This window comes from Triturus cristatus, chromosome 3_2 (genome assembly GCF_964204655.1).
Source record: "Triturus cristatus chromosome 3_2, aTriCri1.1, whole genome shotgun sequence".
Classification (NCBI taxonomy): Eukaryota; Metazoa; Chordata; class Amphibia; order Caudata; family Salamandridae; genus Triturus; species Triturus cristatus.
In genome coordinates, this window is record NC_140584.1 from 587,840,064 (window position 1) to 587,842,999 (window position 2,936).

Consider the following 2,936-nt stretch of genomic DNA (forward strand, 5'->3'; position numbering starts at 1 on the left):
TTCTGTAGATGTCTTCCATATCAAAATGTATATTGTTCTTATAGATGGAGCCCATCCTATGGTCTCCAAAGTAAGCAGAAACAGTTGTATTGACATTCTTTCTAGATTTCTCACTCTGTGGACAGAATTGATTTGACCACTCCATTTCTGTCTTTGGCATATATTAGAGTATACAAAGAAAGTTTGAGGCAAAAGCAACATCAATTGTGCAAAGGTGTCCTTCATTAGCATTTCCATACTTACCCCAGTCAATGTGCCTAGGTCATTGCCACTACAGTGCACAATCATGAGATCAGGCGGTTGGAGATGCAAAAAGGTTTTAACTGAAGGCATCAATTGGTGCCACTTTAATCCTCTCTGTGCAATCCATTTAATGTCCACATTTTATAAAGCTAGGTCTTTGTCAATACCTCTGCATTCAACATACCTTTTGCACCAGAAAACATACCTGTGTCCAACAATCCATACTGTAAGCATCTTGAAGGGATGTCTGGCAGTAATGAAAAGATGTATGTAGCTGAGGTATTCAGTTAGTAGAATGAGAGGTAGCTAAAATGGTGGACAAGATACTGTTTTTTAAAACGTAGATAAATGATTGGCTGTTTCTGAACATTGTACACACAAATATAGGGTTCATGTTACTTTCTTTTAAAAGCATGTTTCTTATTGGTTATTTAAAAAATTTTGAAAGGTACAGTAGATAGGATAAGGTAATATTTTGCAAGAGTCAACAACACCTGCTGTTTGCATTTGTAACCTTGTGTGCTGAACTTGAAAATATTGTGAACTTGTGACCTGCCTGTTCAGTTCAATGTTTCAAATGGGGAAAGGGTTGAATCTTAACTGTGGTTTTAAAATTTGGAATTGTAATTTATATATAAGTGATATGTTATTAAAGTGGCGTGTTGTTAAAAAATAGTGCTAGTATTATTAGTAATATGTTTTTGAACTCCCATATGGATTTGAGGCTCCATCGCAATGGTGCACGGTGGAGTCGCGACTCAAAAAAATTCCAGAACCAGTTTGGTCACTTTTAGAAGTTGGTGGTTAAGGGTTAATATGTCTAACCAATAAAAATGTGTTTTACAATTTGAAATAATGTAGGAAGCAATGTGATTTGTTACTTACATTTATTTGTGTGGAGTAAGAGAGGGAAAGTTTGCCATTACTGGTTTTACCTTGTTGAGAGAGGTGCATTACATTGATTGTGTAAGAAAATCTTTTATGAGTTTCTGATATTACCTTTGCACTCATGCAATCACACAGGCACTACTGAGGCACTCCTCAATACGTAATCACTGTGTGGTAACTGCTGAATCTCCTAAAAAGATCTACGACAAAGAGCCCTCTCGGGAGACAGCAGCGCCACCCCCACGAGGAGCAACGCCCGATGATGAAGCATGACACTTGCAAGGGTGAGTGAGGGCACTAATTTCTAAAGGAGAAATTCCCCCACCTCCATCCATTGGGAACCATATATAGAGACTTACCAACCTTTTTTCCCCCTTTCCCTCTACCAACGTAACCAAATTGGTTATGGATCTCAACTTTAGGAACAGTTACCACACAGTGATTACATGTTAGTTCTTGGGAGCAACGGTACTGGACCTAGTCTTTTCTTAATTGCTCCCTGGCCCTCCTCTTTAGTGTCACTCCTCAATACACCTAGGCATTACCCATACACTCCTCCGAACACCCATGCACTATCCATGCACTCCTTCAATCACCCAGGCTGTGGTAAATATTTCGTTACCGGTACTATTTTTTATGCGGTAAAGTCTATTAAAAATAACTCAGTAAAATGAGAGGCAGAATCCGTGGTATTAGAGGTTTAAAAAGGCTTTATTCTTATACAAAGGAATACAATTTAAATTGTAGGCGTTCTATTCCATCACCACGAAAGTTCAGGAAGGAAGGGCATATATTATTGACAGGTAATCATTTTTATAGAAAAGGCATTACAGTAAAACAGATGCAGTAGGCGTATCAACTGATAAGAAAAATAAACTATGCATGCGTAACTAGAATAGGCGTAACTAGACAACGTCATCATACATGATGTCATTAGTGGGTGGATCCATAAGAGAATCCTGCAATGTCAGCAGAAATATTTGGCAGAGATGCGTGCGCAGTCGCATGACGTGTGATTGACGTGCAACTAGAGGGAGAAAGGGACTTGACATTTAGCTCTACATGTGGAGACAAAAGTCTGGGGTTATGTCAACCTAATCCCAAATCATATCTAATATCCTATGTTTAAAGAACTGTGTTATCCAAAAAGAGAGGTCTCTTAGGATAGAATCTTATTCTATACTGACTATACTGACTATTGCGTGTACAAGCGTCTAAGTGTCTACACTAAATGCGAGGGGGTAGGAATATTCCATGGTAACAGGGTTATGAATTACTTGCATGAGGACAGCGAGGCCTGGCCCCTTTGCACGGTAGCTGGAGGATTGTTTACCTAAACTGTTAGACAGGAATGCATCGGATGAGGGGCGGAGGAGATAATCTTGAAGGTGAAATACAGTTCTTGGCAGGCGACGGGCTGGATCAGGCACCGTTAGCCGCGCAGGGAGTGAGACAAAGTTCATGGTCACAAATGCAGGCTCAGACTGGAGCTTTCAGAGGCAGAAGGCAGAAAAAGGCTTGATGACAGAATTCGGGCCTACTCGCCTGAATCTGTAAAATGTGGAAAGTGAACCACATAAAGTCAGTGGCCTTTCATACTTAGGAAAGGAATATCTGACCCATTCATAGTGGATCTGAAAGAGGACATGTTGACGGTGGATGCACATATATTTGCGTCTTCAAAACTGGAGCAGGAGGGAACATACATGTACGTGTAGCATGTACATGGAGCCGTTGGGGTCTACGATAGGGGACAGAACTGATCACAAAATTCATATTTCCTCATTCCCTCCTTGTCCCCTTCG